Below are 7,195 nucleotides of genomic sequence, written 5' to 3' on the forward strand. Positions count from 1 at the left end.
AGAAGACTCCTTCTTTTAGGATGTTCCCCTTAGATCTACCCCTTCTCTAGCCCACCACCACATTATCCAAAGTTTCCTCTCACCTTACTTGGGTAAGTATATATTTCTTCTATTGATTTCAGTGTTGTTTATCTTATATATATTCTAACATTCAAAATTTAAGGTCAGTAAATGGTATCTATTCTATGTGTGCATGTTCTTTATTTTGTATTCTGAGTTATTACTGTACACTGCTATCAACTTGTCGATTGACAAATTGCAAGGTTTAAAGATTGGCCTGAAAACACAATGGACACACTCTGGTTAAAAGACAAAGAAAAAGTGAAACAGAAAATAGCACAATTTACAACAACAACAAAATATAACGGCATGCCATGACAAAATAATTTATTCTTCCAGTCACTAAGAATCTTTGCTGAAGCATACACACCATAGGTGCTACCACATTAAATTACTCTATATATAAAGAAACATTAGGATTGATCATTGAGGTTATTTCAACCTGTTGCCAGTATAGACTCTAGTCACCTCTTTATAAGAATACCCTGGAGGTCCCTAAACCTGAGAATCATATTGTGAATATTTTCCTCTCCCTGGGCAGTAATCATCACACTCTTGAGCCTTTGAAACTAACAGACATCACTTTGCTAGTAGAGAACCAGCTTCTGTTTCAGCCAGATTTGTAATTAGGCTATTAAGCTGTTTTCATTTACACTTCAGTCCATCAAATTGGCTTCAGAATGTGGAATTTTTGCACTCGGCCTTTATTTTCCATTACGCATTCCAATTCTGAATGTCATAAATGAATGGCCATTTGGTCACTGGTTTGTTGCCAACAGGGCACAGCTGTATCCCAATTAAGAATTACTTTGTGTGTTATGCCAACTTATAGAGCTAGCAAACGGACATTGACCAGAAAGGCGAAAGACCTTCACTTTCTTTAATTGCATCACTATAGTATCATCCCCTTGAGTCTTGAAGACTCTCAAAATGTAAGCACTAAGCCCTCTAGCAGGCATTAAAGGAGGAAAGGGAAAGGTACTGAAGTACCTACTATGTGCCAAGGGTTGTACTAGGTTCATTCATAATTAACATCGCACTTCACTCAACCCCCATGCTAACACCAGGGAGTCAGAGATGCATATTAGCTCCATTTTACAAGCAAGGATACTAAAGTTCAAAGAAGTTAAGCATGGTCATGCCATTAGTAGATGCTAGACCTAGTACTTAAGCCAGACCTAGCAGAATCTAGATCCAGTGCTCTTTTGCCTACACACATGCTTCTCCTAGCAGTGAGATCTAGTGCTGCCTGTTCATTGCCTCTTTCGCTGCCCCTGTGTCCAACGAGGAAGTCTATTGGTAATTTCACTTATTTTGATATTTTGCCTAGGCATAGCCTACCCTCAGTTTTTCTTTCCTCACTTTAACATGGGAAGAGTAAAGGGGCAGTGGGCTATGATCAAATCCAACATGCCTGTTCTGACCTCGTCCCTCCCACTTCCCCACCACAGAACTTACTAGAATGTCTGTAGTCTACATATTGGTTGAATCAATACATCATACAACATTTGCACTCCAAAATCCTTGAGGTCATTTCCACTTAAGTCTAGGAATGTTAGGTTCTCATTTCTGTCGAGGACAGAGGCAAGGGCTCCACAGCACACATCTGTGAGGTGACATTTTACTAACCCAGGGGTCTTCAAACTACGGACCACGGGCCACATGCAAATACAAATATTGTATTTGTTCCCATTTTGTTTTTTTACTTCAAATTAGATATGTGCAGTGTGCATATGAATTTGTTCATAGTTGTTTTTTTTAAACTATAGTCTGGCCCTCCAACGGTCTGAGAGACAGTGAACTGGCCCCCTGTTTAAAAAGTTTGAGGACCCCTGTACTAACCTATGGAAGATTAGGTATTCAAGAAAGAAATCAGTCTTATCCCAAGTTCCACAATGACCCTACATTCCATATACAGCCTGGCAAAAAGAGCTCAGTGGCCAAAGAGCCCTTGTGTACTCACCACAAGGTCTGTAGTTTATAGGAAGGATGTTTCAACCCTTGACACAGCACCTTCATGCCTTACCCCCCTAAGGCATTGTCACTGAGGTCAAGTTCTCTCAGTTGTTCATTGGTGTAGAGTGCATTACACAAATCCTGACAACACTCTCCAGTTAGGTGACAGGTCCACAATCTGCTAGAAAGCAAGGTAGAAAAGGGTGGCATCATTTCATCTGCACTGAGTCACTTTAGGAATTATGTTTGCCCACTAAAAAAATACATTAGAAAATCAGAGTGTCATGTAAGAAAAAATTCCTTGGACCAGAGCTTGTGGAGAGGGGATTTATTTCCCCTATATTATTTAGGTTTTCATTTATTGCTACATTAAAGAGTCAATCACCAGGCCAAAAAGTACTAATTTAATTTTGGGAGTTGCTGAAATATCAGGAAACTCTGCTTGTGGCTATAGTCCATGACACTTATGACAGATCCTTTAACTGACAGGCTGTTTTAATCCCTTACACAACAATTTCAGTCCCAAATCTTCAATGTTGTTATTAATTAGAAGTAGCCTTGTCAGGCTCTGGGCAAAGCTCGGGACTTGGGTGAGGGTATCACAACAAGCTGCAGAGAGGGAGTATTCAGAAAGCCTGACGGGATGGGGACACCAACATGACTATGTTAACTATGGCAGCAGGGAGTCCCGCTGAACCTCAAATGCCAAAATCCCATGAGAAGGACAAGGACAAGCAGACACTTACATAAGATTCTAGACTTTACTCTTCCCATGCCATAGACTTTCACAGAGATGCTGTACTCCTGTGTGCCCCAGGGCATTGGCAACCACAAACAGCTCTTTTAAAGTCCGACTCGCAAGAAAGAAGAGAGTTCCACACAGCTAGCATCTGTGAGTTAACATGTGCTCAAGCTACCCAGAGAAAACGAAAAATCAGACACTGCTGTCATTTAGCTTTCTGGAAATATTCTCCCATCCTCCCTATTTAGCTAAATCCTAGCCATCTTTCAAGTTCCAGCTCCTGGCCCACCTCCTTCAGAGCCTCTTCCTGAGGTCTCCAGCCCATAGTGACCTCCTCACTGACCTTGAACTTATCTGACATTTCTAAATGGTTCCATTGTGTTGGGCACTTGATTACACATTGAAATGTGTTGCTCTTCAATTGATTCATATCTGTGTGTCCTTAAGGGCAGTCTTGTCACTGGCAGTCCTTCTTACCAGACTCACATCTAGTCCAGTGCTAGATGCACAGTAGATATTCTTTATAAAGTTAATATTTACTTAATGTAATTACTGTACACACACAAGATGGTAGTATACTGGAAAGAGCATGAGATTTGGAGACAGATTTTGGAGTCATATCCTGGCTATGCCACTTTTTAGCGGTATGACCTTAAACAAGTTCCTCCTGTACCTCAGTTTCCTCATCTGTACAATGGGGATAAGAAAACCAATCTTATGTGGTTATTGTAAGGAGTGAATTAGATGAAGTAACTTTTGGCAACCACCAAGCATAGATACTGGCACATAGCAGGCATTCAACAAGTTCAAGAGTTATAAGATGATGCCACAGTTTTTAAAAACTTATTCTAATTTCTCTACTTTACAGTTGTAGTATGAGTGAGACCCTCACAAAGATACTTCACCCCTGTGTCCCCCAGGGGATTTTCACTTAGGTCCAGCTCAGTGAGGTTTGTATTGCAAATGAGAACAGAGGCAAGTTACTTGCAAACAGCCTCTGAGCTTTCAGAGAGAAAGCTAGCACACAATTTGGAAATAAAGATGAACAGAGACAGAATTGGCCACTTTACCATCCTACTCACTCTCTACCAACAATATCTCTTGAGCAGAGAAAATAAAGGCCCATAGAACAAGTCCCCTAACCTTGAGTATGTCACAGCCTCTTTTCCTCCATGGAAAGGACTTTTATATTGCTCCCACAACACAGTGTCCCCAGTGGGAACTCAATAAATGTTGACTGCCCCCAAAAGGAAAAGGGATGGGAGGAAATATCAAGACCCAATATAATTTTTATTCTCTGCATGAGTTTAGCACTCTAAACTCATTTGATATTCTTTCAAATCCTCCTTTCCTTTCCTCCTATCTAAAACTCCATTATAACAGAGTGCAGAATCTTGAAGGGAAGGCAGGGGAGGGGGAGTGGGTGGGAGGTAATCAATCAAAGACCTTGTATGCATATATGTATAACACATGGACACAGACAGTGGGGTGGTAAGGGCCTGGGGCGGGGGCAGGGTGCTATGGAAAAAAGGGGACATATGTAATACTTTCAACACTAAAGATTTTTAAGAAAAAAAGATGGCGCTGGCAGGACAGAGGTGAGGGATAGGAAGTGAGTGAGGGGATGAAAGGAGAGTGTGTGGATGTTTGTGGTGTGAGTGTGAGTGATGAGGGACAGTTAAATCCGGCAGGAGCAGCAGGGGCTGGCAGACCAGGCTCTCTTGGACAGGGCAAGACTACTACCGCTGCGGGCACTCCCTGGACTGTGGGACTCGGGCACAGAGCCCATGCCATCTTGAAGGGGAGAGCGGCCTCTTCTAGGAACTCATCAGCACCACCACCCAGACAGGCCTTGGACACTGCCCGCGACCCAGCAGCCACTCCAGCCAAAATCCTGCTGCCCCACCCACAGACCCATGGTTCCTGGGACCTCTACCTCCAAAGGTGCACCGCTCCCACAACAGCAGTAACAACTCACCACTCCTCAGAGGCAGAACTCTAGATGGCACAGACTTCCAGGGCACACCACTCCATAGGCAGCTCTTGGATGCTGCTGTGAACCCCTGCTGGGTGTGATTTTGAAAAGACAAGGGCGCGCTGCCCTGCAGTAGAAATTCTGAATTCCTTCTTCCTGAATAACTGCCTACAGACAAGCCAGCTGCGCATCTTTAGCACCAGGGCCACTCAGAGTGCATCAGAGCTCTGTGCCGGCAAACTCACTGCCACAGTCGTGCATTTCCAATGAGCAGGCACCCAGAGCCCATCTATCCACAGGGTGCTCATAGGAGCCGTTGCAAGCCCCCGCTAGGTGCGATCTTGGACAAACAGGGACACACTACCCCCGGCAGTAGAAATTCTGAATTCACTCACCCTGGATACTTGCCCACAGATGCCTCAATTACATGGGTTCAGTGCCAGGGCCCTTCAGAGTGCCTCAGTACACTACCCTGGCAAACACACCGCTGGTGCCCCTGTGAGCCGCCCCTGGGAGCGTGCCCCTATCCACCACAGGTGCAGAAGCAAAAACTGAGTCTGCCCACCCCACAGCTGCAGAACTCTGGGCACTACAGTTGCACGCTTTTCCAGTGCCACTGTGAGTTGCCGCTGGGCACGCGCAACTTCAAACAAGGGCGTAAGACAGCAAAAATTGGGACACCCCCCTCTTGCCCACAGATGCCTCAATTACATGGGTTCAGTGCCAGGGCCCTTCAGAGTGCCTCAGTACACTACCCTGGCAAACACACCGCTGGTGCCCCTGTGAGCCGCCCCTGGGAGCGTGCCCCTATCCACCACAGGTGCAGAAGCAAAAACTGAGTCTGCCCACCCCACAGCTGCAGAACTCTGGGCACTACAGTTGCACGCTTTTCCAGTGCCACTGTGAGTTGCCGCTGGGCACGCGCAACTTCAAACAAGGGCGTAAGACAGCAAAAATTGGGACACCCCCCTCCACGGCTGCTGCTGACTTCTAGACACTGCAGTTGCACCTCTCCAGCTCACAGGCCTACATCAAGCGAACCCAAATAGCTCAAGTAGGGAGCTATGCTAGATTACCAAGCCCAGGAGACCTGTGAGATCACACCAGTAGCACCATCCCAAAAGAACCTGGGTAGCAAAGAAATTTGATCTACAATTAAAACATTACAGCAAAATATGGGAAGACAAAAAAGCAATCCCCAAAGGAAAGAAAAAAAAGAATCACCAGAAAGGGAGTTAAATGAAAGTAAGGCTAGCAACATATCAGAGAAAGAATTCAGAGTAATGGTCATAAGGTTGCTCAAACGGCTGGATGACAAATACACACAACTCAATGAGAATTATAAGGAGCTGAATGAGAATGTCACCAACATGAAAAGGAACCAAGAGGAAATGAAGAACGACATAGCTGCAATAAAGAACACAACGGAAGGCTTAAACAGCAGACTAGAAGGGGCTGAGGACCACATCAGCGAATTAGAAGACAAGGTAGGAAAAAACACACAAATTTAGGAGCAACTGAAAAAAAACCTTAAAAAGCAAGAGGAGAGCCTAAGGGAGCTTTGGGAAAATGCAAAATGAAACAACATTTACTTAATACGGGTACCAGAAGAAGAGGAGGAGAAGCAAGGAATAGAAAACCTGTTTGAAGAAATAAACACACAAACACAGGAGCAACTGAAAAAAAAAACTTAAAAAGCAAGAGGAGAGCCTAAGGGAGCTTTGGGACAACACAAAACGAAACCATATTCACATAATAGGGGTACCAGAAAGAGACGAAGAGAAGCAAGGAATAGAAAACCTGTTTGAAGAAATAATGACAGAAAACTTCCCTGATATTGGCAAGAAAAAAATTATGCAAGTCCAAGAAGCACATAGAGTCCCAAACAAGATGAATCCCAAAAGACTGACAACAAGACACATCATAATTAAATTGGCAAACACCAATGACAAAGTAAGAATCTGAAAGGCTGCCAGAGAGAGATAGAAAGTACCTATAAGGAAGCTCCTATTAGAATATCAACTGATTTTTCAACAGAAACACACCAGGCCAGAAGGGAATGGAATGAAATATATAAAGTGATGCAAAGGAAGGGACTGAATCCAAGAATACTATACCCAGCAAGGCTATCATTCAAAATTGAAGGTGCAATCAGGAGCTTCACAGACAAAAAAGGGCTAAGAGAGTTTATTGCCATCAAGCCAGCAATTCAAGAAATGCTAAGGGACTGCTGTAAAAAGAAGAAACAGAAAAGCAAGAAGAAACACAAACATTAGGAATAAAAATGACGACAAACAAGTACTTATCAATAATAACATTAAACGTAAATGGATTAAATGCTCCAATCAAAAGACACAGGGTAGCTGAATGGATAAAAAAACATGACCCATATATATGCTGTCTACAAGAGACCCACCTCATTAGAAGGGACTCACACAGACTGAAAGTGAAGGGATGGAAAA

The 7,195-nt window shown here is 43.6% G+C and overlaps 1 long non-coding RNA gene across 1 annotated transcript in view; it reads right to left on the minus strand.

Annotated features, from left to right (window-relative positions):
• Positions 1 to 2,035: 2,035 nt before the first annotated feature.
• The window catches only part of LOC106725926, a 58,040-nt gene continuing 52,880 nt past the window's right edge, over positions 2,036 to 7,195 (minus strand). Inside the window, exon 6 of the long non-coding RNA XR_001361934.1 lies at positions 2,036 to 2,194. This is a non-coding gene — a long non-coding RNA (uncharacterized LOC106725926). The remainder of the gene's footprint in view (positions 2,195 to 7,195) is intronic.

The sequence above is a fragment of the Myotis brandtii genome, unplaced genomic scaffold (genome assembly GCF_000412655.1).
Source record: "Myotis brandtii unplaced genomic scaffold, ASM41265v1 scaffold199, whole genome shotgun sequence".
Classification (NCBI taxonomy): Eukaryota; Metazoa; Chordata; class Mammalia; order Chiroptera; family Vespertilionidae; genus Myotis; species Myotis brandtii.